Source organism: Notamacropus eugenii, chromosome 2, assembly GCF_028372415.1.
Source record: "Notamacropus eugenii isolate mMacEug1 chromosome 2, mMacEug1.pri_v2, whole genome shotgun sequence".
Lineage (NCBI taxonomy): Eukaryota > Metazoa > Chordata > Mammalia > Diprotodontia > Macropodidae > Notamacropus > Notamacropus eugenii.
Genome location: NC_092873.1, coordinates 344,698,320 through 344,726,031, shown reverse-complemented (window position 1 = coordinate 344,726,031; position 27,712 = coordinate 344,698,320). Strand labels below are relative to the sequence as shown.

At 36.9% G+C, this 27,712-nt stretch overlaps 1 protein-coding gene across 13 annotated transcripts in view; it reads left to right on the top strand.

Moving 5' to 3' along the window:
* The window catches only part of TANC2 (tetratricopeptide repeat, ankyrin repeat and coiled-coil containing 2), a 551,137-nt gene that overhangs the window by 230,083 nt on the left and 293,342 nt on the right, over window positions 1-27,712 (top strand). For 2 of the 13 annotated variants that reach the window (XM_072645880.1, XM_072645879.1), the window contains exon 1: window positions 789-16,898. The exons of the other annotated variants lie outside the window; for them this stretch is intronic. The gene's annotated coding sequence lies outside the window, so the exon portion shown is untranslated. Of the gene's footprint in view, window positions 1-788; window positions 16,899-27,712 lie in introns of those variants that run through there. 13 annotated transcript variants of the gene reach the window in all.

Below are 27,712 nucleotides of genomic sequence, written 5' to 3'. Positions count from 1 at the left end.
TCACATGTAAAAGCTCTGTTTGGCTTTAAAAACCCTTTATAACCTGGTGCCTTTCTGCATTTCCATTCTAAATATATACTTTACTTCCCTGCAAGTACTTTGTCATCCAGTGACACTGGCCACCTTGCTGTTGCCAGAACAAGACACTCTATCTAAAAACTTGGACCATTTTTGCTCATTGTCCCCCACACCTGGAACTTTCTCCATTCTTATCACATCCTAACTTCCTTGGATTTCTTTAAGTCTGAGCTAAAGTCCCACCCTTCCCAGTATTTCTTAATGTTAGTGCCTTCCTCGTGTTGATTGTCTCCTATTTGTCTTGTTTAGATCTTGTTTGTACATATTTTATATATTTTTTTATTTTTTTACCTTTATATAAATTGCTCTCTTGGTTCTATGTACTTCATTCTGCATCATTTCAAATTACCCAGAAGTATCTGCCAGCATCCCTTTAATTACTTATTATAATGCAATAATATTCTTTTATGTTTATATGCCACAATTTGTTTAGCCATTCCCAAATTTTCTGAGAAGCAGACTAAGGTCTTCCCCCTCACATCCCCTTAGTTATTAGTACTTTGTTTTACTTCCTTCCCCACCTTTTAATTCTTCCTTCCAGTTGGAAATCATGCTTCCAGGATTCTGTTGTCCCTGGGATAATCCTCTTCCCCTTTTAACATCCTTTCTGTATCATTCACTGCTTGCTTCCCCCACTTTAGTGTGATGTATTTCTATACCTTGGGTGGGAAGGGTGGGGGTGGGGGATTGGGGGATTGGAAGAGCATTAAACTCTTTTATCTTCGAGATTCCTTTGATACTAACTTCCTCCACTTTTTTCCTCCATATCTGTTTCCTGCCCAATTTACCTTCTTTCCTCCTTTTTGTGTTGGTATATTTTTCTTTTTAACCTTTGAAAATTCTTTACTTAAAGTCTTGCTTTATGTAAACCCTTATCAAAGATATTCAGAGAAAAAAAAGTTTCCCTAATCAACTTGCTTAACCATTCTAGATTCATTCATTTTATTTGTGCAAAAGCTTTTCGGTTTCCTTAAACCCTGTATTCTTAAACCCTGATAGCAGAACCAGTACTTTACCAATACCTCTGTGTTTCTTATTTAACTCCATCATTACCATTTGAAGAGATCTTCTTCCTTTATCAGAATATTAGCGCAACATCACTAGCTGTGTGACCTTGGGCAAGTCACTTACCCCCAATTGCCTCATCCTGGGTCATCTCCAGTTATCCTGATGAATATCTGGTCTCTGGATTCAGATGGCTCTGGAGGAGAAGTAATGCTGGTGACCTGCACAGCCCTCCCTCACTCAAAACAAAGTCAAATGCAAGTCATGTCATTATTTCTCTGATGGCATGGTCTTCTTCAGCAACGAAGGATGAACACACACATAGCACAACATCATCGTACAGCTCTTTACAATTATACACACACAAATGACCTTTTCTAGATTTCTCTGGACTATTTTGTTTATATTTCAAAGTTCTCATTCAGCTTTGTTTTGTTTTTTCTCCCAAATGCTTAAAAGTCCTCTGTTCCATTAAAGATCTATTCTTTTGTTTCCCTGTGGGATTAAACTCAGGCTTTGTAGGGTAAATTATTCTTGGTAATAAGCTTAAATAATCTGCCTTTTGTAATGTATCCTAAGATCTCCTCAGGTTTTAATAGAATCTTCGAATATAGTTCTTAAGTACAGTCTCTTCTGCTTATAATGCAGTCTTCCAGATCTTAGAAGATCCTGATTATAGTTCCTTGGTACTTCAATTACTTCTTTATGGGGATGTAAAATATATTTGCTTTGGCACATGAGCTCTGGATTTTTGGCTTTGACCTTCCTGGAGCTTTTCTCTTTGGGATTCTTTTCAGGAAACAGTTGGTAGATTCTTTCTATATTTGTTTTTGCCCTTTGATTCTAAGAGGTTTGGGCAGTTTTCAGTTGTTTTCTTGAAATATAGTGCCCAGGCTTTAAAAAAAAAAAATCATGGTTTTCAGGAAGTCAGTGATTCTTAAATTATCTCTCCTTGACCTGTTTTCTAGGTCAGTTGTTTTTGATATCAAGTATCATCTATTTTTTAAAATTTTATCATTTCTTCTAACATGTATTGCTGTGTCATAGTATCGTTGATTTCTCTTTGGCCTATTCTAGTTTTCAGAGATTGCATTTCTTGATTAAGGTATATCACTTTCTCTTCTAAGCTACTTAGTGTCCTTCCAATTCTTTCTGTAAAAGCTTTTATTTCATTATTTTATTTTCTTTTTAGCTTTTGCTTTATTTTTCTAGGTATTCTTGTAGTCCCTCTGGAAAATCAATTTTTTCCTTTGATTCTCTGCTTTCTTGTGTTATAGATTGTTAGATTTACATCTTTGATACTCACCTTTCCAATTTTAGTTCCTGAATTAGGGTTATATGCCAGGGCTAGGATCTCTTCCCTTCTGTATTTGGAGGTGGGTTATTTGGACTATTTTCTTCTTGAGTTTCCTGGGTTCTTGTGCTGACTGCCACCTTCTGAGATTAGAAGTTTAGTTTAGAGCACTATATCTTCCAGGCTCTCCCTGGAGATTCAGGATAATGTGTTTGTGATCTCAGAACACTCTACAGGTTTGTTCATCATGATTCTGCTGGTTTTTGTAGCTTCCCACTTGAGGCTTTTGACAAACTTGAGACTTTTTCAGGGAAGCCCTCTGTTTTTGCTGCCTCTGGGTACAGAGCATTATGGACTCTACATGTCTCTGACAACTTCTGATCATTCTGGGCTACTACCCTGTTTCAACATTGGCTGTGCTAGTGGAGGGGCCTGACTTTTTTTTTTTGATGCAATGTCTGGGTGGAAGAAATTCTCATAGTTTCTCATTGAATTTTTTGATCATTATTTGTTTTGGTGCAAACTTATGGATTTTGCTGGAGTAGGTATGTGGGATATGGGTTAGGTGCCTCCTATTCAGGCAGCCATTTAGTATTGAAGTCTCTGTGTGTGTGTGTGTGTGTGTGTGTGTGTGTGTGTGTGTGTGTGTATTATATATATACATACACATATATAATATATATACATATACAATGAAGAAAAAGTAGACATTAAGGGAAAAGAGCACTACCAGACTTCAAAGTACACAATCAAGCAGCAACTATTTTTAAAATTTAAAAAATTTTTTTATTTTGTAAAATATTTCCCAATACATGTAAAATTTTTTAAAAATCATTTTTAAAGTCTTGAGTTCCAAATCTCACCCCACGCACATCATGAGTAAGCAGTTTGGTAGCAATTGTACATGTGAAATCATACAAAACATATTTTTCATCATAGGTCCTTTGGATTTGTCTTGGATCATTGTCTTTATCAGAGTAGCTAAATCATTCACAATTGATCATCGGCCAGTATTGCTGTTACTATGTATGATTCTGCTCACTCTCTGCTCACTGTCACTTTCCTGGTTCTGCTCACTTCATTTTGTATGAGTTCATGTAAGTCTTCCCAGTTTTTTCTGAAACCATCATGCTTATCATTTCTTATAGCATAATATTATTCCATCATAATCATATACCACAACTTGTTTAGCCAATCCCCAGTTGATGACTATCCACAGTTCTTTGCCACCACAAAAAGAGGTGCTGTAAATATTTTTTCACAAATAGGTTCTTTTCCCTTTTCTTTTACCTCTTTGGGATACAGACCTAGTAGTAGTATTGCTGGGTCAAAGGGCATGCACATTTTTATAGCCCTTTGGTCATAGTTCCAAATTCTTCACCAGAATAGTTGGACTTGTTCACAGCTCTACTAATACTGCATTAGAGTCCCAGTTTCCCCATATCCCTTCCAACATTTGTGATTTTCCTTTCCTATCACATTAGTTAGTCTGATGAGGTGGTACCTCAGAGTTGTTTTAATTTACATTTCTCTGATCAGGAGTGACTTAGAGCATTTTTTCATACGATTATATGTAGCTATGATTTCTTCATCTGAAAACTTCCTGTTCATATCCTTTGACCATTTATCAATTGGGGAATGACTTATATTTTTATATATTTGGCTCAGTTCTCTGTATATTTGAGAAACAAGTCCCTTATCAGAGAACCTTGCTATAAAGCATTTTTCCCAGTTTCCTCCTTTGCTTCTAATCTTGGTTACATTGATTTTGTTTGTGCAAACCCTTTTTAATTTAATGTAATCAAAATTGTCCATTTTGCTTCCTGTGATCCTCTCTATCCCTTGTTTGATTAGCTGAAATTATTAAAACCATTTGTTTTCATTAAAAATGAAAAAAGAGGATCAATAGAACAGAATGGACAAGGAAAAATCACAAATAATGGAATTCAACCCGAGAACATAAATTAAGTAGAAAAATATTCCCTATTAGATAATAACAATTGGAAAGTAATCTAGCAGGCAGTAAGCATGTATCTATATCTTATACCATATTTCACAATAAATTCAACATGGATATGATCTGAATATTAAAAATCATTTTTAAAAAGTATAAGTGAATAAAAAGATATACTTTTCATAGCACTCGGTAAGAGATGAATTTTTAACCAGGGGGACAGAAGCAATTGCAAATAATAAAACTGATAATTTTGAATACATGAAATTGAAAAGCTTCTGCACAAATAAAATGAATGCATCTGCAATGGTGAAGCAAGTTGACTAAGGAAACTTTTTTTCTCTGAATATCTCTGATAAAAATTTAGTATTCACAATTTGTATTTAATAATTTACAGGAAGTTCTTCCTTTACATAAATTCTCATTACACAAATTGAACTTTAAGTAAAGAATTTTCAAAGGAATCTGCATTCCCAAAAAAATCCTGAAAATTCTTTTTTGCAAAGCAGGGACTGTGTAATAAAAGTCAGTATTGTTCAGGCAGTGTAAACATGATAGCAAGCTGAGAAACCCAAGTTAGTTCCCTTGTATCTGCAGATAGTCAGTGATACCTGGTCTCTCTGTGTGTTCAGTAGTGATCCATATACTTTCACCATCACTGGTGACAAACTTGCTCTTGAGAGGAAAAGTGAACCATCTCATAAGTATAAGCCTTGAAAATGAAAATAAAGAGAAAGTATTAAGGAGGGCAAAAATTGTGATAGCACATGAACTTAATCTTGTGAACCTGTGAAGACCATAGTAAAAGATACTGCCAGGATAAAGGAACATGCAAAAGACAGTGCTTGCATGAAATCAATTATCTGTCAAAACAAAAAGAAGGTGCTATTAGAGACGGAGAAACTATTAACTATATGGATAGAAAACCAGACTCAGAAGAATATGCCTTTAAGCTTGATGATAATTCAAGCCATGGCTCGAAGCTTCTTTGAAGATCTAAAGGTAAAGTACCTGAAGGAAGACAGATATTTATAGCAGCCAGTAATTTAAAAATCTTGCAGGATTTCGTAATGTGCAAGTGTCAGGAGAGGCTGCTAGTGTAGATATTGAAGCAGCTCACTCCCAGAGTTCCTGCAAAAAATAAATAGATAAAAATTTTTAATGTAGAAGAAATCAGCCTATTTTATCAAGAATGCCATCTTGAACCTACATCTCAATAGAAGAAAAAACTATGTCAGGGCATAAAGCTTTGAAAGATATTACTCTTCGGCTTGGAAGGAATGTTTCTGGGACTTGAAAATTTAAACCTGTTTTTATGCAGCACTCAGAAATTCCCAGAGCATTGAAAGGAATCAGCAAGGCCACTCTAAATGTACATTATTTCTTCAGCACTAAGGCATGGATAACCTTATCATCTTTGAGCAATAGTGTATGGACTACTTCATTCTAAGAAGTTTTGTAATGATAATGGCATTATTTTCAAAATACTTCTTTTGGATTATGCCCCAGGTAACCCTTTCCATCTGGATGATTTTAATGAAAAATGTAAAAGTGGTCTGCCTTCCCCCAATGTTACCTTTGTTATTAAATCCTTTTATGTCAGGAATTGATTGTTAATTTCAAGGCAGTACCTTTGCCCAGACACTTGTTACTTTTGATGCAAATAAGAGCTTGACATTGAGAGATTTCTGGAAGTCCTATAATATTTACCGTGCAATCTGAAATATTGGTAAGGCATGAGAAGATGTAACAGAAACATGTGAAGAGAGTTGGAAAAAAGTGTGCTGATAATTCTGGTGGATTTGACCAAGATAAAAGTTTGGAAGACATAAAATTAGCATCAGAATTGGAGCTAGTGGTGGATGAGAATGATATAGAGGAGATAATTGAGTCTCATGAAGAACTGATGAATGAGGATTTGACTGAGCTGCTAGATGTAAAGATTTCAGAAGAAAGGGAAGCTCCTGAACTGAGATTGAACCAAAAAGGTTCACAGTGAAACAGTTGGCAGAAGCATTTCATCATTTGAATGATTTTTTTTCTTGTATTGAAAAGATAGATCCAAATACTTCAAGATTTTTAAAACTTCAAAGACAAGGTGAGAACAGTATTGCTTGCTATCTTCAGATACAAGAGGAAAAGAAGAGAGCCATTATCCAAACATCACAGTAGCTTCATTAAAAAAAAAAAGTTGTGCTGCCAACAACCAATGATAAAAGCTAGGCACAGTGGATGGGGAAGGGGCAATATACTGTACAACTGTGTTTAGTGTACTTTAAGATCAATATCATTAATATCATATATTTACCTTTCATAATTCTGTTTACTATCATGGTATTGACATGATTTAGGATTGCTGGGATCCTTGAAAATGTCAGGGTACTATGAGTTGCCTGGAAAGAATTCATACACTCACACCATCTTCCAGTCAATCACAAAGTTTATTGTAACTCCGGTAAAGCAGGGAGAGGTTCTTAAGGTTCTTATGGGTTCTCATGAGAATGAGGCTGATGCTTATCCCCAAAAGGGACAGTGAAAATGATCTAGGTGAGATTAGTGAGTAATTAGGGGTAGGCTAGGTGCAACAGTGAAGGGAATATCAAGTAAGCTGATTAGGTCATTGTAGTGCCACGGCAATATTCACAGCACCTATAGTGGACATAAATATCCCGGTGAAAGACAACAGACTCTCCACATGGAAGACGAAGCCAAAACATTTATTCAGACACCAGAAAGCCAAATTCATCATAGTAACAAAAATCTATGCACAGTAACATTGCAGAGAACAACACTATTCCCAAGCCTTCTCCCTTCTAGGTTTCCCACAAACCAGTTTCCTTAAACAAGTCACAAACAGGCTTCCCTTAAACAAAATGCCCTTCTCACATTCACAGCCAGCTGCGGCTTGCCTGCGTCCTTCAGTTTTGACTAATTCGATCAAATTTTCTCTCAACTGTACTCTAGCTCCACCTCTTCTTGTTCTACCCTTCCTGTTCCACTTGTGCAGCAAGCTCCTCCCACCACAGGCTCCATATGACTCAGACTTCCATGTGACTCAGGCAGGTCACATAGTCCTATTAATGAATGGGAAAGATTTCTTCATTTAAATTACCATTACATGCGGCCCCAAGATCTTTCATAATCATTACATAGGTCAGATTAGTGGGGTAACTGGTGTCAACAGAACTTTAACAGGAATAGCAGAAAATAAGCATATAAAAGAATATATTAAAGCAACTGGTGTCAACAGAACTTTACAATAATATAACAGAATCACACAAAATAAGAACATAAAACAATATCTTAGGATGGGACTTGAACACAAGTACCCCATCATTCCTACTTCAAATGAATGGGGCCCAAAAATTTGGAGTAAGGGGCAAAGGTCTCTTCTTCCATAGCTACTTTCTGCTGATATTGGATGTAGAGTTGTCCCTGCCCCGAGAGGTCTCATTCAAGGGTTCAGTTCCTTAGCTGGCATCCAGAGCTTGGTTGATGCCAAGTCTAGGGGTGACAAATCACAGTTGTGGCCAGGGGTGACATCTGGCTTAAGCAGTCAGGCATCTGCAGGTAGAGGGTTACTAAGCCTGCAGAAAACAAATCTGACAAACAAGGTGAACAGACAAAAAAGCCAAAAAGAAACAAGGAGACAATACACAGAAGCTGGGTAGACGTAGGGTCAACCACACTTCTGGAGTACATGAACCCACTATCATAGTCTCATTCACTTTTGTTTACTGTTTTCTAATTTTCAGTTTTGGGGTCATCATTCTGATTAGAGGTATACTTTCTTTAATCTGAGCTAGGACCTGATCAGTCTCCCATTCTCCCTGCAGGTGTGGATCCAGTGTTTCAGGAGGATCTGCAAGGGTAGTTCTCATCTCCCTGCTCAGTCTAAAGTCAAGCCTCTTCCCTCGATGCATTTATAGTTCATTAGTTGGAATGCCATCTATTCTTCCAAAATCTACTCCTGCTCTCAATAGAGCAGTAAACAATTCTTTTCTTGTTAGTCCATTCTGACTTAGAGTCTATAAGCTATTTACTCTTCTCTCAAGGAAATTTATCTTTTTCACTGATTCTCACCATCCAGGGTAAACCAACTCAAAATCTTTGTGACCTCCTGCTGAGTAAGATCCTCAGTTACTTCCCCAAACATTGTGGGGGGTTCCTTATTCTCCTTCTTCCTTCTTAGTACTGGCTGAACCTTAGCCTCCTCATTTTTTTTGTTCTCCTCCCATGCATCATCCTAGCCTGTGTTTGGGCCCCATTCAATCCCAGCCTGTGTAAGGGCTGCATTCACTTTTCTGTTGTTAACTTTTTGCCTCTTCCTGTGCGCCAAACCAACAACAATTTTTTCTCCTACCACCTGAGACCCTCCAACTTGTTCTTCTAAAGAAGAATTTGAATGCTGCAGCATAAAAAGTCTCTCATGCAAACCAACCAACTCCCTTTCCATTTACGCCTTCTCCTCCAGCAGCTTGTCTCTATTTTTACATATAATTCGATAGCTTGTTAGCAACGCCCAGCCTCTCCTACATACCCCTGCCATTTCTTTCCCTGGTTCTGTTGGTATTCCCTGCAAACATCTTTCTAAGTCTCTGGGATCTCCCTTCTGTAGCCTTGGTTCCCAGTTTTCACAAAGCCCTATGCCTTTAGCCCATTCTCTTGTTAAGGAGGAATAAGGCAATCCATTTCTTCCTCTGTCTCCTCTGCCTTTCTGTCTCCAAGTAGAGGTCTGATATTTCACGATCCCATCCTCATTACCGTGTGTAGTGCCAGTGTGATATTCACAGCACCTACAGCAGCCATGAATATCCTGGCACAATTCTCAGTCACAAAATACAACAGACTCTTCACATGGAAGGCAGAACGAAAACAAGTATTCAGACACCAGAAAGACAAATCCATCATAGTAACAAAAATCTATATAAGTAACAATGCAGAGAACACCACTATCCCCTAGGCTTCCCACAAACCAGCTCCTTTGAACAATTCACAAACAGGCTTCCCTTAAATAAATGCCCTTCTCACACTTGCAACCAGCTGCAGGCATGCCTATGTGCTTCAGTTCTGACTGCTCTGACAAAATTTTCTCTCAACTCTAGCTCTACCTCTTCCTCTTCCATTCTTCTTGTTCCACCTGTTCAGCAAGCTCCTCCCACTACAGGTCCATGCGACTTAGACTTCCATGTGACCCAGGCAGGTCACATAGACCTATTAATGAATGGGAAAGATCTTCCCATTTAAATTACCATTACAGTGATCTAGGTGGGAGTAAGGAGTAGTCTGTATATGCAAATAGTCCGGGATGGGCCAGGTGCCTTGGACAGAGGTTCCAGTGATCTGGGCTGCTGGAATGTATGGGAAAATTCAGGGCCTGGGTTGCTTCCAGAGACATATTTTTTTTCTTTTGGGGTCCAGGTCCCATCACCCCATCAGTATGGTATTTAATATGTCTGCATTTTAGTACATTTTATGACTTGCATAAGTATTATTTTGTGTATACCTTTGTTATATAAGTTAATTGAAGTGTGTGGGTTGGGGAAAATTTGCAATTATATAAGTGAGAACCATTTATATAAGATCAAAAGCCACATTCCACTAGAAAAGTGGTCCAAGGATATGTGAAAATGATTCTCAAGTAAAGCATTGTTCGCTATTAACAACCATGTGAAAGATTACTTTAAATCACTAATAATAAGAGAAATGTGAAATCTGAATGACTTGCCATCACCCAGAAATATTTCAGTTCTACATTCATGAATTCTAAAAAATTCCTTAATCATAATCTACTGTCATTCCACCTCTCCTTCTGCCTTGCAACCCTAAACCCTGTTCTTCATTTTCACCATGATCTCCAATCTCTCCAGTCTTCTGTTCTTTCCTAGGTTATCATCCCTGCGCTGTCTGCTCTCCTTTCCCTCTTTACCCCTTGGTGAACAAGTTCAACTTCACACTATCCTCTTCTCTCAAGTCCTTTGCCCTCTTATTCTATCACAAATCCTGACTTTCTAAGCCCAAAACTTGGATTACTCCCAGTATCCACTGCATTGGCTTCTATTCATAGGCTGCTGAATGAAGCTGGCAAAAATCTCAAATCCATGTTGATATGAATCTGTATCTATTATAGACTTAGGTTATATAATCTTAACTGAGTCCTCAGTGTAGCAAGCAAGGCAGTCATTTTACATCACCCTAATAGATTAACTATCCTACTAACCCCAGTGACTTTTCTAAATTTTTTCATTATTCAAACCTCTTATACTCCTCCTTTTGCCATACCTTCTTAGCTGAGAACCTTGCATGTTTTACTGAAAAAAAAAAACATTTGAGATCCTTTGCCAGGAGTTTCTCCTTTCCTCTTTATCTCCCATTACCTGATGCCTTATGCCACTGGATTTTCTTTCACTAGTCTCACATGAAGTGGTAACCCTTCTCCTTACCTCTTCATGTACACCCTTAATCCTTTCTTTTTCTCACTTACCTTTAGTCTCTTCCTGTCTGTTGGCTGCTTCCCCATGGCTTACAACTTTATGTCTCGGTCATCTTTAAAAAATTCTCACTTGATGCATCTCTCCCCATTGGCTATCTTCCTGTAACTCACCTCACTTTTGTGGCTAAACTCCTTGACAAGATCGTGTACGATCAGTGCCTCCACTTCCTTTCTTCTCACTTTCTTCTTTACTCTTCATACTAGTTTCCTTTCAACTGTAACTCATCATTCTACTGAAACTTCTCCAAAATTATCAGTCATCTCTTAATTGCTAGATCTAATGGTCTTTTCTCAATACTCATCCTTCTTGACTTTTCTATTGCCTTTAACACCACTGATTAACTTCTTTTCCTAGATGGTCTCTTTAGGTTTTTGTAACACTGCTTTCCTCCTGGTTATCCTGTCTCTCTGACCACTCTTCAGTCTTTGTTAAGTCATGTACACTAACTGTGGTTATCTTTCAAGATTCTGTCCTGTTGTCTGTTCTTTTTCCTTTATACTGCCTTGCATGGTGATGTCATGTTTCCATGAGTTCAATTATCTCTATGCGGATGATTCCCAGATCTATACATCTGGCACTGGTCTGTCTTCTAAACCATATAGTCCTACCTCACCAACCACCTTTTGGACATTTTAAATTGCATGTCCTGTTGGCATCTCAGACTCAGCCTGTTCAAATAGAACTCATTATCTTTGTTTATTAAACCATCCCTTCTACCAAACTTTATTGTTATTTTCAAGGGCACCACTGTACTCTTAGTCACCCAGCATTGCAACCTTATTCCCACTAATACCACATTAATAATCTTTTATAAGAGCTTGTCATTTCTATCTTCATAACATTCAGCTACCACCCTGATATTAAGATCTCAGCAATTCATACCTGGGCTATTGTAGTAACTTCCTAATTGGTTTCTCTGCCTCAAGTATCTCCCCACTGTAATCCATCTTCCACATAGCTGCCAACATGATTTTCTTAAAATATGGGTCTGACAATGTCACCTCCTACTCAGTAAGCTCTAGCGTCTCCTTCTTACCCCTAGGATGAAGTATAAAGTTCTCTGGCTCCTTCTTACTTATCCAGTCTTTTTATACTTTAATTCCCTCTACAAACTCTGCAGCTGAGCAACACTGGACTTTTTGTTTCTGTCATATGATGCTGCATCTCTTGCCTATGTGCCTTTGCACTGGGTTTCTCACATGCCTGGAATGCTCTCCTTCCCTTTTCTCTACTTCTTAGCTTCTACAGCTTCCTTTAAGACTCAAACCTTCAGGAGTCCTTTTCTTGATCCTGTCTTCCTACTTCTAGAGCCTTCTATCTAAAATTATCTTCCATCTACTCTACATTTGTTGTATGTGTAATTTATATGTTGTCTCCCCCATTAGAATATGACCTCCTTGAGACCAGTAACAGTATTTTTGTATTTCTTTGTATTTGAAGAACATTGTACAGTGACTGGCATATATTAGGTACTTAACAAGTGCTTGTTGATTGATTGACATATCACTGTCTTCATTTTATATATCAGAAGCTTAGATTTTGAGATGTATAGTTTACATACCTTTAGTCTTTATCATTCCTTACTCCTGAATCAGATTTTCCAGCATATGTCTTGCCCATGCCTGCCTTTGCATTGAAGTCACCATGTATCAATCTCTTTGAATATTTAATTTCAAAGGCCATCTTAGAATTTTTTTTTCATTCTCTGTAACAGATTTTGGTATATAGGCTGCAGTTTTGGTTTTTTTTTTTAATGAGGGCTTTTTGCAGGTATTTAGCATAGGCACTTAAATGTAAGATGACCATATGTCCCATAAACTGGTATTTCATGGTGCTTTTGAAAATGGGTCAAAATTAACCCATATACTCATAAATTTGGAGGTAGGAAGAATGTTAGAAGTCATTGAATCTAACCTTCCTTATTTTACATATGAGAAAACTGAGGCTCAGAGAGGGTAATAATTGCCCAAGGTCACACACTGGTAGTAAGTGGCAGAAATAGAAATCCAGACCCTATAATTTCAAATCTCTTATCATTTATACTGTGCCATACTGCTTCTCGTTTAATTTTTCTCTCCAAGAAGCACTTGTGGACGATCTATCCATTTAGCTTTTCCAAATGGCATTTCCTTTGTTTTCTGGTTTCTTTTATAGTGAGAATGTTAAAATTGATATAGTTCAGTTCCTTCAGTACCATACCTAATCAGTCAGTGAACAAGTATCTCATAAGTTGAGTGCCAGTAAGTTAAAGTGTAAGATGATCTGCAGAATGTGTGACTCTGCACACCACCTGCTTCTTTTCTATCATTAGACCCCTGTTATTGCCAAAGGAAAAGGGAAGAAACTAAGAGTTTTCCTGATACAAAAATGACTTAAAAGAAGGATACCTCCACTCCCCACTATTATTTGACATTGTTTTAGATGATAGTTTTAACAAAAAGCAAGAGAACAAAATCAAGTTATAAACCTTGACAGAAAGGAAACAAAAATAACTATTTTTAGATGACATCCTGATATTTGTCAAAAATCCCAGAGAATCAGCAAAGAAACTAATTAAGATGATTGATTAATAGTTTGGAAGAAATACTCAGTACTTTGTACTTTTCGATCTAGAAGTTTGTCAGAGACAAATTTATTGTCTAATTCTAAGCTTAGATATTAAGATATTATTAGATATAATCTAATTTTATATAGCTATATGGCTATATATTATTATACCTATATCTATTATATAGATTGGATATAATCTAATTGTAAGCTTAATCTGTGCTTAGAGAGAAATTCAGAAAGAGACCCATACTGTTTTTGAAAAATCTCTGACCCCAAGCCATTTTCTTCTTACAGTTTATAGTGGTCAAGAACAAAGACAAATTCCAATAATCAAGATTAAACAAACAAGAATACAAAGTTTAGGTAAGAGTTTTGATTCCTTAAACAGAAACATGATAACTCCTACACAAAACTTTGGAGAATTATTTTTCTGAAACCATTCCAGCTAAGGATGGGAAAAGAAAAATGATATTAATGAATTAAAATAAGGAACTTCTCTTAACCTGATCATTGCACTAATTGTTTTCGTGGAGGTTTCCTTCTGTGCTCATCAGGCCTCTCCCTTTAGAAACTGGTTATTCCTTTGGTAAAAAATAAAGTAAAAATATTTTAGTGCAGAGTATTATCTGCTCAGAATTAAGTACAGATAAGGTTTTATATTCAGACAAGAACAAGAACCTTGTACCAAGACACTTAGAAAATATGTTTTCTTAATAGTTTTAAAACAGAAAGGTAGGGGGTGGTTAGTGTGTTTCCACAACAACTAAAGTAATATTGTAGGATAAAAGCTATCTCTTACCCCATCTAGCCATCCACCCCAGCCATGTTGCCATGTGATTTTCTGATGCAGTATTTCTCACGTATAAAACAGCACTTATGGACCATATTACCAGAATAAACATCCCCAGTCCCTGGGGGACTTCATCTCAGCTTTGGAACTTTTAACCATAGGTTGTTTTCTTGGTTGGTGAATGAGCTCAAACCCATCTAGCCCACTATGGCCCAGAGTACCAGATCAGATAATGCTTTATATCTCATCTAGCTATCTACCCCATCCAGCTGTTTACCCCATACATCTTCTTATGCCAATCCTTCCACACTCCCCAAACTCCTTGGTCTCTATCAGCACTACATTTCTAACTCTTGCTCAAGTTTATCAGTTCAGTAATATCAGTACTATTTACAAATCTGTATATTGATATATCTTTATCTGTCTCTTCCCATTAGAATTTAAGTTCCTTGATGTCAGAGACTGTCATTTTTGTATTTGTATCCCTATCACTTAGCACAGTGCCTAGCATATAGTTGCTTAAGAAATGCCTTCCTTTCTTCTTCCTTTTTTCCTCCTTTCCTTCCTCCCTCCCCTCATCTTTTCCTCCCTCTCTTCCTTCCTTTCCTCCAGGCTTCCAAGTAAAGATTTCTGTGTTATATGTTTTGTGTAATTGTTTGTATTGATCTCAAGAGAGGGTGGAGTGGAAAAATTATTGCAGTGTGAAAAAAAAGCATGACATTTATTTGTTAGTTTTAAGAAGCACAAGGCTGTAGTCATACAGGAAGGAAGACTTTTTTTCTTTTACTTTATTTCGTGCATTGCTTCATGTCCATACCTGAAGAATTCATAACCATAAAGCCACCCTACTGATCATTAGCCTTTCTGTACTTGGAGCTAGGGTAATTCTCAGGAATTTGATAGAGTCCAGAATACTCATCTAAGCCTTTTCAGCATGGTAGAGAATTTGTCAGTGCTTGGACTCTAATGGTACAACCGTTATGAACCCAAGAGTCACTATAACATGATAAAATATGAGTTAGTCTTTTAGGAATACATGTGTGTTGTATATATGTATATTTGCATATGTATTTGTACATGTACGTACATATATGTGTATGTGTAAATTAATATATTTCATTAGATGTGTATGAATAGACATCTCTTAATGTAGGAAAATGTCTGTTTTCTTCTTAGTGAATACAAAATTGCTCTACATGTGTAATTGTTGGCATAGGGATAAAGTGTACCTAGTTCCTTCTCTGTGGTTTAGAATATAGTACCATGCCCAGGACAGAAACAGTCACTAGCTGCAATCACTGTTTCGTTTACCATTCCATATTCTTTCAATCAGCATTCCTGTTATGAATACCTCTGGTCATAGTCTTCATTGCCCATAGCTTAGGGCAAAGGTTTTGTTCTGATTTTCTCAGCAGTGAAAAGCAGCTGTAATGGGGTGGGGGTTGGGGGCGTGGATTTTGGCTCCAGTTGGAAAAAGTTTGAAGCAACAGCAGGAAGAAACAGATACTATACCAGTCATGAGTGGCACAAAAATTCCTGTCACCACAGGCACTAGCCATGTACATTCAAACAGGTTAGCACTGGGTTAGTGACCTCAGAATGTCTGTGTATCTTGAAGGTGTAGAGGAGACAGTAGAATTCTTTGGATTTTATCCCAGTGCTGCTTTATTAGTCATCCAGTTCATGGTGCTGCAGTTTGGTGCATCTGGTATCTACCCTCAAAGAGCAGCTTCTCAGATGCTATTGTATATTTAAAATTGAATTCTCTGCCTCTTCTTTTTTTCTGTTCAGTTCCTACTTTGTGACAGAATATGACAGTTATCCTTTCACATTTATCCAAATAGATTGTGAAGATATTGCAGGCATGCACTGTCTTGCTAAAATATTCCTTCTTCCTTGAAATGGAGTTATTCCCTTATAGCTATTTACACAAATATATGTTTATACTGCTTAGGTTCAAGAAGTCTCAAGAGCAAAAGCTGAATAAAAATCTATAATAGAAGAGGTTTCAGCTTTAAGGCACGAAGAGCTCACAGCTTTTTAATATAAATTGTTCCCAGAATCCATGTCACAGCTCCTTATATGGTGCTGCTTTTTTCCTCTTAGTTGCTATGACAACAGCAGCACTGCACCATTCATCAGCTCCAGACCTGGGCTGCATTGCTAGTCTTCCGTGTTACTCCTGAATGTTAAGAAGAACATCCGTGAATCATTCATTCTGCTAATACTGCGCCATTAGAAACCTGGAAACCAGTTTTTCCAGCAGTTTGTTCTAATTGAAGGGCAAACTGAACTGCGCCATAGGAGAAACTGTGCAAAAATACTTTCTTTTTGTTTTTTAAAGAGAGGCATACCGAGTACGTTGCTGCAGCATTCTGATAGAAAAACCATCTAATGCTGAGCCATCTAATGAGAACTCTTCCTATAGAGCCTTTCTTGAAAATCATCAGCTGTAAATGAAAGACTTACAAAGAAGCAGGTGATGTTGTTGGGGTAGTGGATACCTTGGGGAAATACCTTGTGCTTTGGGACCACATTTGACATCAGCTGCAAGAGAAGTATCACCTGTAACGGCACAGTGAGGTTCTGGGCCCTGTAAAGAGCTAACAAGAGAAGAGAAAGGTGTGGATCGTCACTGATGGCAACAGTATCTGTGGATAAGAAAGAGGCTTTTAGGTGCATTGGGGAAAAGATTACAGGTTACTGACTTGTGAAGAAGGAAAACTAAAGCCTGTAAGTATACTGAATGGAGAATTGTGTGTTGCTTAGATTCTAGCTTTTAGAGCTTTTAGGCCTACTTTGAGCTCTGTAGAAAAAATCAATGCAGACTAAGAAAATTTGACAAGACAATCAGAGTTTTCAAGGAAGCCATTAAGAGGTTATCATTAGATATACCTATTTTATTTTATATTAAATACTTTTGACAGATTCTTATCTTTTGTAAAATACTGTGGTCATCATAAAATAATATCACAATTGGGAAAAGAGAATTCTGTTACTAAAGGGTGGATAAGTAACTTATTTATTACAATTTTTGAAGGTCAGATTGCTTTTTTTTGGATCTTAAGACTAAAATAGATATTTTTTTCTCCCTGCAGCATCCTTGCAACTAAGATTTCATTTATCTTAGTAGTATAGAAACCTGAAATTCAGTTTGCCTTCATCTTGACCATATGAAATACTCTTCTTTTTTTTTTGAAATGCTTATCTTGCAGTTAGAAATTTTTGTTGGCTTTGAACTTGTTGGCAACGTTGATTTAAAAAAAATTTTTTTAATTGTTATTCTGCTGGGTGAGTTTAGAATAAACTAGAGGCCCGCCTTCTAACTGGTATTTTTTAACTGTTTGGTAATTAGTATCATAAGAGAAATGAAATTTGTATATTGGGTATTCTTAAAAAGACATAATATTCATTTTATGCTTTCTAATTAACTTTATCTTTTTAGGTTTTAGGCAAATCATGATTACTTAGAGATGAACTACAAATAGTAAACTTGGTTTTTAAAGATTAGAAAATCTGAAGTATGATTTTTCAGCTTCCTCCTCCTAAAAATCCCTTTCATCAGAGCTTTGACATTCTCATTTCTCTGTTGCTCACCTTCTTGAATTGAAGGATTATTCTTAAATTCACACTGCTTCAGAAAATATTGCTTTTAGAGAAGTCAGTCTGTCTCCAATTTACATATTGGCCAAGAAATTTAATTTTGTTACTGTACCATTACTCAATTGTTATTTTTAATGCTCCATCCATTTTTGTGAAAATTATCTCTAGTAACAAACAAGAACATTTGCAACATGGATCAGAATCTTACAGCCTAAGAAAATGTACTGAAATGAAACAGAAATGTTAATGACATGCATTACATGATCATTTATAAAGGCATTCTTTTTCCATTTAATGCCCCCTTTCAAACAACTTTTAAAAAATAAAGTGTTAGAATTTCAACCAATGCCAAAAATACTTTTATCCACAATTACATAACCTTGAAGTTTTTTATTAACATATCTCTTCATTTCTTTTCCCTTTTTGTATTCACAATATATTCTAAATATGCCTTCTGAAGCTGAGGGTTCTTAAGAATATTATTATGGTCTTACCTAAACACTTTTTAATTTGGAATTACCAAATTATTCATCATTGAAAATCCTGTGCTGCTCTTTGCTTCTTTTACATTGAAGGTGTGCCTTGCTTTGCACAGTTGATACATTCCTGAATAGTTATGTTGTTCCTCAACAGTGAATAAGTCAATTTTGGTAAATGAAATCATTTTAAATGTACTGGGTATACTCACTGTTGAAAAGAACTCTAAAATAAGCCTTTTTTAAAAAAATAGCAAATCAGTCCTTAGTTTAGCGGCTGTATAAATTAAGATTTCTTATAAAATCATATATATGTATTTGTATGTGTGTATGTACAGGGCACACTAGTAGTCTTTCTCAGAATGTAGAGGTTCTGATTACATATTTAACTGTCCTATACTATGGAATTAAAGGGTAAACACTTGATTTCAAGAGATTAGAAATAGTCCAATTTGCTGTCTTTTACCTCATTTAGAACATATGTTTAAAAGTAAAATCCCTATTTGCACTATATATTAGAAAGAGAGATAGAGGTGATAGAAGAACTAATAATGAAATTATCTAAAATTATAAAATTTTGTTCCTGTTGAAACTTGAAAATACTTTCCTTGAGACACCCCTAGATATCTCGTAATGGGGTGACATCACAGACAAGTTTATGCTATATTAGTCTGTAAGGAAGTACTGTCTTTTGATCAGAACCTGAAATGAGAATGGAATCCTCTCTGTATTCCACACTTATGAAACACTTTAAGACTTCTCTCCTCTCCTCTTTGATTCTCTCCCTTCCTTTCCCTTCTACTTTCCAAGCTTCACAGAGAAGTTTTGGTTCAAACTGGAGGAAAAGAACTAGAAGGAATCTAGACCCCTTAGAGACAATAGATGACTGAAGCATGTTAGAACTGGTACTCGAGAGATGAATCATATCCTAATGGTTCTGTCTATATCATATATGAGAGAATAATGACAGATGTGCTTTATTAGTCCTAGAGGGAATTTTTTGTGTGAGAGGAGTGGTAGAACTTCAAATGAATGAATGAATTAATGCATGAATTTTTAAAAAGTACTTTTCCAGTAGTTGCAGTAGAACAAGCATTCTGCCAAACACAAGGGATACAGAGGCAGAAAAAGTGAGGTAGCCTCTGTCCTCAAGAAGTTTGCATTCGTGTGACGATAGCACATATATGTAAATAGTCAAAAGATAGTAAGCTGATGCATAATAATAAATAATAAAATAATAAAAACAATAGTAAAGATAGTACTTCAAGTTTGCAAAGCACTTTATAAATATTGTATCATCATGACAATATTGAGAGGTAGATGCTGTTATTATCATCCGCACCCAGCTTACAACATTGTAGACAAAGCATTGACCCTGGAATTGGGAAGACCTGAGTTCAAATGTGGCCCCAGACACTTAGTATCTGTGTGACCTGGACAAGTCACCCCTGTTTACCTCAGTTTCCTCATCTATAAGATGAGGTAGAGAAGGAAATAGCAAAATCACTTTAGTATCTTTGCCAATAAAACCCTAAATGAGGTTACAAAGAGTTGGACAAAACCAAACCAATTCAGCAACCACAAACTGCCTCCTAAGGTTGTTGTGAAGATCAGGTGATATGATATTTGTAAAGTACTTAGCATGGTGTCCGGCACATAAAAGGTATTTAACAAATGCTTGTTTCTTTCTTTTTACAGTGGAGGAAACAGAGGCAGATACGAGTTAAATGACTTGCCCAGGGTCATACATTGTCTGAGGTCAATTTTGAACGCAGGTCTTTCTTTTAGTCCCTGTTCAGTGCTTTATTTACTGTACTGTCTATTTGACATAGAGCAGCTAAATGACAAGCCTTTTGTGTGAATTATGGCAGTATTAGATCAGTTCCTGAGCCCAGAACAAGAAGTTGAGAGCAGGAAAGGGAAGAGTACACTTTGATTTTAGGATAGCTCTTGGCAGAATGGTTGGTTTGAATGTCTGGGTGGTATGTAAAACACAGTCTAATGATCTGGCCTGAGGCCTCTGGCTGGTTAGATATGATACACTAGTTTAATTTGCACTTACTCAGTCACTAATCAAGATTGTTTGGCCCCAGGATAGTAGATCCTAAGCTAAGCAAATTAATTCCCCCAAGGACTGGGAGGCTGGTTTTTTGTTTTTTTGGGTTTTTTTGGTGATTCAGTGTCGAGATGCTCTTCCAGATGGTGAGAAGTGCTAGGAATGAAGGAAACTCAAAAGCACTTTTATTGGAAGGAAAGCTAGCTGGCACAGTGCATAGAGTGCAGGCCTGGAATCAGGAAGATTCATCTTCCTGATTTCAAATCTGGCCTCAGGCATTTTACTGGCTATATGATCCTGGGCAAGTCACTTAACTTTGTTTGCCTAAGTTTCCTTATCCATAAAAAGAGTTGGAGAAGGAAATGACAAACCACTCCAATATCTTTGCCAAGAACGGACATGACTGAACAACAACTTATTAGAAACCCAGCAAAGCTTAAGCAACACTTGCAACCTATATCCTACCTTTGTATGGACTGGAATACTTCTCATGGAGAATGCACTCTGACCCCTTTTTGTGGGATATATCCTATGACCCTTTGCTAAAGGACATGCTCAAACAGAGCAACTTTTCCTTGGTCTCTTTGTTGCCAAAACTGGGGGATTACATCTGAGCTGCAACAGTTTCAACCAAAACCGTCAGTTGGTTTTAAGAGGAACAAGCATATACCCCTCACTTCCTCTTTTCAGTGTATAACTTTGAGACTTTTCTACCTCTCCAGCCTTCCTTTGGATTTCCAGCAAGGAGGAAAGGGGATTTCTCTCCCTACCTCAAAGAGTCTTCTCTTTGATTGCCCTTGTCAAAATGAAGAAGGATAAGGACTGAGAAAATGTCCTAAGGTTTTATAGTTGAAACAGTTGGTAATCTTAAAAACAGAGGTTTCCAGGAGTTGGAAATCACTTGATTGCAAAGTAAATGTCAGGTTAGAAAATGGAAGTAGTTTATATAGGAGTCAGAGTAAAAGGTAAAAGTGAGAAGATAGTCTTGTCAAATGAAGGTTTTAAAGGTCATGGGAGATCTGTACATGTCTAAATAGCAGGAAAGGAGCCAATAGATAAAGAGAGAATGAATATGAGAGGGAAGACAAGGTCTTGGAGACTGCAGGGGAGGGTATCTAGGGCAAAAGTAGAGGGCTTGCTTTTGACAAGGATTCTTGCCCTTGTCCTTTATAAATTTCCCATGAAATATCAATACAACATTCTAGAGACCTTCATGTAGGACTTTTAGTATTTTTTGGATAATAAAATGGACGCATCCTCTCCATCACTTACCTCTTTCTCTTCCTACATTAGTAGTCTGCCTCATTTTTCAGACATGTATACGTCGCTTGATAATGTCTTTTGTATTACTTCTCAAATGCATCTGAGCATTGGTAACATGTTGCGGTACTTATCATGCACCCTTCTATTGCTATAGCCCAGGCTGTACCTATTTGAGCTAAGAATGGTTTTTACATTTTAAAGTTGTATTTGTTTAAAAAAATATAAAAGTCATTTTTAATTCGAAGACCCGTTGCCAACCCCTAGTATATTGGGTAACTTGCAATTTTGATGTTTCTGAGGTCATGCTGTTCCATGATTGAAAGCCATACAGTATCACCAGAAAAATGTTGTTAAAAATAAGAATTGTGGTGACAGAAAAAAAAACTGATTGAAAGCTTATCACTGAAAACAGTTATTTCACCAAATGAAAATGTAGGCTACTCTCTCTTTTCTATTTTACTCTAGGCACATTTTCCATCTGTAGTACCTGTTCAAGGTATCTTAAACTTATAGACTTAGTCAGCTGACCCTCCAATTTTATGTCAATCTGAGAAAGACAAATTCTGTGTCAACTAGATTTTAATTTTATAAATCTCTGAAGACTGACTCTCTTTTAAGCCACTGGGGATCTCATTGATCACCATAGTGTATGATTAGGTAGAAACAAGCAAGAATTTTCTGCAAGGAGTGTGTGTTCATCCTTCGTTACCGAAGAAGACCATGCCGTCAGAGAAATGATGACATGACTTGCACTTGACTTTGTTTTGAGTGAGGGAGGGCTGTGCAGGTTACCAGCCTCACTTCTCCTCCAGAGCCATCTGAATTCAGTGATCAGATATTCATCAGGATGACTGGAGATGACCCAGGAAGAGGCAACAGCTAGTCAGTGTCAAGTATCTGAGGGGAGATTTGAACTCAGATCCTCCTGACTCCTGCACTGGTGTTCTATCCACTGCACCACCTAACTGTCCCCACTACAAGCAGTAGTAATTACAGTAATAGTTTCTATCTGCTCAGTGTTTGATTGCATTTTCTCACTTGATTTTTTTTTTTTTTACAACTTTATGAGTTAGGTAATACAAAAATTGTCATTTCCGTTTTATAGGTTAAGAAGACTTAGAGTTCTACCATCAGGGGTCTCTGAAGTTGGATCTAGAGAAAGCAGCTAAAGAGGTTAGAGTATTGGAGTCAGGAAAGATATGAATTCTAATCCTGCCTCAAACATTGAAACCTCTCACCTTTAGTTCCTCATCTGCAAAATGAGAGGTTTGGTCTGCACATCTAAACCCTTCCAACTCTAAATCTATGATTTTATGATTCTTTTTTTCAAGACAGCCAACCCAGCCTAGCTAAAAATTTCCCTAGTACTTTGAGGGATAGCTTGCCTGTACCTGTAGTTATAACATTTTGCAGTTATGACTCAGGCCTCTAGTTTCTAAGCAATAGAAAAATGGACACATAAATATTGATTGGGTTGAGAGCACTGAATTATTACTATGCCTATATGGCCACTGTGCATCCCTCTATGGAGAGAGCAGCTGCCTTTTGTTTCTGAATGCAGCACAGGGGTCCAGATCCTAGGAACATAGACTTAGAGCTGTTCTTAGAACTCATCTACTCCACACCCCTCTCCTCTTCACACTCATACCCCATCACCTCCCATGTAGTAAGACACATCTTATAGAAGAGGAATAGGCTTGGACATGTGAACTGACTTGTCCAAAATCATTAAGGTGGTAAGCCAGCAGCAAAAGTGGCATTCAAATCCAGGTCCTCCGACTCCACATTTAGCAAGCTTTCTACCATGCCATGCTGATGTCCCTTTAAAAAACTTTATATCACAATAGACGTGGCCTGACCCACTCATTAGGATTTGACTTTGATCTTGATCTGGAGAACCAATAGATGTAATGTCAGGAAATAAGTCATTCAGTCTCTTGGTGTTCCTCTAAGTGTTCTGTGACTTCAGTTTAATTGCAAGGGGTTTCCTTACTTGGAATTCTCTATACTGATAAAAATATGGATCAATTCCAAAAATTTAAAAAAAAATTAGTGTGTGTGTGTGTGTGTGTGTGTGTGTGTTTGTTTGTGTGTGTGACCAGACCTATGATTTCATTGGTGTGGGGACCTTCCAGTGAGAAAACTCCCTCTCCCTATACAGACCAGTACCTTCTCAGCCAATTTATATCCTCGAAGACTGTAAGTGCGCTTACATTGAGAGTGTAAGTCATTTACCCAGCGTTACAAGCCACTGTGTAGAACTTTAAGCCAGGCCTTCTTGATACCTGAAGAAGAACCCTGAGTTGGGAGTATGGGGCACACACTTTCAAATATTTTTAAGGACTTAACTCTGTTCAAAACACTTGTGTTCATTTTATGAAGTTTCCCAGTATAAGCGCTTACTCGTGTTCATTTTCCATAATGTTCAGTTGGTGGTTCTATTAAACTTTTTGTAGATGTATTAGTAGCTTATGTGTTGTTTCAAAGTATTTCTTTTAGTAAAAATTCCTTTCACCATTAAGCATGGTACAGGAGCAGGTGAGATAGAGCCACTCCAAACTTAATTTGGATTTGACTTTTTTCTCAGGTAATTTTTATCATTTCTTCAGATAGTTCAGAGTCAGAATAGACATTCATTCTTATCTTTCCAAAGGGTTTGGTTGTTTCTAATATTGCTTTTTGACACTTTTCTTGTTTTGTTAAGAGATTAAGAAAACAGCTAATCCAGTGTAATGAAATACTGTGATTTTTTTTTTTTTAAATGGAATGTGACGAATCATGATGAATTACTCCTGTAGAAATCCATTCCCATTTTACTGTGACACTCTGCCATCTAATCCCCAGAGGAGATTGGGAGGTACTTCCTGCTTCTACTCTGTCTTATTCTTGGTGCTTGGTGCCTTCCAGATATGGTAACTTCTGATTAGTTTCTGGCAATCATCTAAGGAGAGACTAGTTTTATAAATGGCATTCTCATTCTTCAGGTAGCATTGCCTACAGGCATTACAACTTTGATTCAACAGTTATATTCCCTTTATACTTATCAGTTGCTGTAGCTGAAGATTTCAGCCAAAAGTCTGAGAACAGCCATAGATAAGTAGAATGTGTCTTTGGACTTTTGTTTCCTCTACCACATGGTTTATGTTTGGATTTAATCATAAGAATAGGTTTGTGTTTGGCATCCTGTTCTCTTCTCACCATTTATTTTAAATACTCCCTGTCAAAGGAGAGATTTGAGAATAAGGGATCAGATATTCCTTGGAGGCAAACTCTTTTCCCTCTGTACATGGTAATCAGGTATACTTTTATTGGTGATTTAAAAATAATTATACCTGTAGTAATAGGTAAAACTGTTCTTCACCCACTAACTGTGTATAACATATTTTTTTAAATTCATAGATTTGTTTTATGGGATTCAGGTCTTTAATCTGAAGTGTTTCTACCATAACATATACCACACCTTTCTCCTTCTCCCTAAATAAATAAACACAATAAAAAAAATTAGGAGCATCTGGGAACGGTTAGTCACATCTGCAGTGTTCAAGCCTGTTATAATCTCATCTAATTAATTGGAAAGTAAGTCTAGTTCTTCCCTACCTTCTTCTCATTCCCTTGTATTAACCGTTTCCTGGAATTCTGAATTAAATTTTAGATGATATTTTTATCTCCCTTTTTAACCTTTCTCAATTTCATCTTTTAGAAGAATGAGTTATCTGTTTTTAATTAGTATAATTCTTTTAAATAGCATTCTTTTATTTAGTACCTGTGGAGTTTTTTTTTTCTGATACTGCTGGTGGAGGTTAGAACTAATAACTATATGTCATATCATTCATTTTATATAATTTATTATATCTGAGGGAATATAAGTTGAACCATGTTATGTTCTCTTTTAATTGCTAAAGGCAGTATGGTGTAATGGATGTAGTGATGGACTTGGAATCAGGAAACTGAGTGCAAATTTCCCTGTGACATTTCTTGGTTGTGTCACCATAGGCAACTCTGTCTCAGTTTCTTCATTATAAAATGGAAACAATAATATTTACATGACCCAACTCACAAAATTGTTAGGAAAAAGGTGCATTATAAACGTAAAGCACTATTTAAGTGTTAGTCTACCTGTCTTCTTCCTTCCCTCCCATTCTCATCCTATCTCCCTCTCTGACTTTGTCTCCCTTTTTCAACCTTTTTCCCATTGGTAAAATGTATGAATGTTAGTTAATATTAAGTAGGGATGTATTGTTAAGAAGAATTATAAAATCCTCCTCCCTTTAAAAAAAATCTTGGGGTGTGTGTGTGTGTGTGTGTGTGTGTGTGTGTGTGTGAAGAACTGAGACTAAATAAAAACTATGTGAGTAACTCCAAGCAAATTTTATGTGGAACATGATTTAATTTAGAAATGGAAATAGGTTCATGAACATTTATTTTAAGAAGTCTGATTCTTCACTCTATGTATGGAATTCTCAGTACAGTTTATTCAGGTGACACCATTCTGATGAATAGTATATAGTTCCCGTAGCTGTGAAATTGTTTAATAACAAAGGAAATGCAGTTAGTGCTACATCACAAACATAATCATAATAGAAATATATCCTTGAAGCATCAGACTGCGTAGAAAAAGTGACTGCAGTGGTCCAGGTGTCAGCTATTATGAAGGCTGTACTAGAAAAAGCAGAAGTTCTGAATCATTTGTAATTTGGCTCTGTGCTTTCTCCTTTCTAGCAGCTTGCTATCCTGTGCAATCCTTAGAAACATATTAGCCACTTCCTGCACATCCTGTCCCTGTTGCTTTTCCAAGCAATTTTCTTTTTTCTCCTGTTTTCTCAGGCATGATTGTAAAAACCTTTTCATAATTGTAGGATACTAGTTGATTCTCACAGCAAGTGTTAATAGGTGTTTAAGACCAATCTCACCAACCCCATTAAGTAGATTATTTTTCACGAAACTGTTCTTAGATTTACTTATATCAATACTTTTTTATTCTCTGCCCCTCCCCTCCCTATCTTGTTAGGAAAGAAGAAAAACAAATTATAACAAATAGGAATTGTCAAGCAAAACAAATCCCCAAGTTGGCCATATACAAAAACATGTCCCCTTTTGCATCTCGAGTCCATCACCTCTCTAATAGGATGTGGGTAGCATTCTTCATTGGGTCTCTGGAATTGTAGTTGGTCATTGCATTGATTAGAACTCTTAACTCTTTTAAAGTTGTTTGTTTTTGCAATCTTGGTGTTATTGTATAAATAGTTCTCCTGGTTCTGCTCACTTTGCTCTGTATCTGTTCATGCAAGTCTTTCCAGATTTCTCAGAAATTGCCCCTTCATTTCCTATTTCACAATAGTATTCCATTGCATTTTATATCATCTTTGGTTCAGCCCTTCCCCCAATGATGTATTGTTCTCAGATTTAATAAAAAGAAGAAAAAAGACAGCCTCTTATAAGTTATTTATAGCCATCATGCTTCAAGTAGAGGTGTACTCTAGCCATATGAAAGGGGAGAAAGAAAAGGAGGGAAATAGGCTGAAAAAGGGAGACAGAGTCAGAGAGGAAGGTAGGATGAGAACGGGAGGGAAAGAAGAAAACAGACTGACTAACATGAATGAATGAATAAAGCATTTACTAAATGCTTGCTGTGAAAAAGGGCTTTGCTAAGTGATAAAAACAGGGGCTACAAATAGAAAAGTAAGCCAGTCTCTGTACTCTAAAAGTTCACATTCTAATGGGGCAGACACACATATGGAAAATTTAAGCTACAAATCACGTGGAAAAGTCCAATGCTGCAGTAAACAGATGGCAATACCTCTTCTTTAATGTCATTCCTGCTGATAAAATCATATCAGTTTCCAATGTTGAACCATTTGACAATGCCAAGGACTTTGTTGGCAAGAACTTGCTTTTCTGGGATTTCATTAGCTATAGCTGTAGCACCTGGGGGAGTAGTTGCCAGGTTGCATCTCCACAGGGACTGCTTCCTAGAATGATGTGATGTCTGTGGGCACTGGGCTGGAAGCATTGCTATTCCAAAGGCTCTTCAGTTCAGGGTCCTGTGCTGTCTCCATCCGGGTCTAAGGGGAGATGGTGATCAAGGTGGTGGCAACGGTTTGACTTTCCTGGCACATGCTGCCTGCTCTCTCTCCCTCAGGATATCTCTT